The sequence below is a fragment of the Austrofundulus limnaeus genome, unplaced genomic scaffold (genome assembly GCF_001266775.1).
Source record: "Austrofundulus limnaeus strain Quisiro unplaced genomic scaffold, Austrofundulus_limnaeus-1.0 Scaffold201, whole genome shotgun sequence".
NCBI classification, from domain to species: domain Eukaryota; kingdom Metazoa; phylum Chordata; class Actinopteri; order Cyprinodontiformes; family Rivulidae; genus Austrofundulus; species Austrofundulus limnaeus.
In genome coordinates this window covers 517,318-517,532 of record NW_013952603.1, presented here as the reverse complement: position 1 = coordinate 517,532, position 215 = coordinate 517,318, and positions in this window count along the sequence as shown.

Below are 215 nucleotides of genomic sequence, written 5' to 3'. Positions count from 1 at the left end.
CCCCTTCGCTTTTCTTCCTCTTGACATAAATAATCATCTAAAAACCTAATAATTCATAAACACAGGTGGGATTCTACACATTCGTTACACTACAGCAAGTGCAAATTCTCAAAACGCGGCCTCTTGAAACGACCTTTGTTTTGAAAATCCTCCACCCCCCCCCCTCTTTTTTTTTATACTTTTACACAATATTTACAGTTTTCTCTCACACAGTC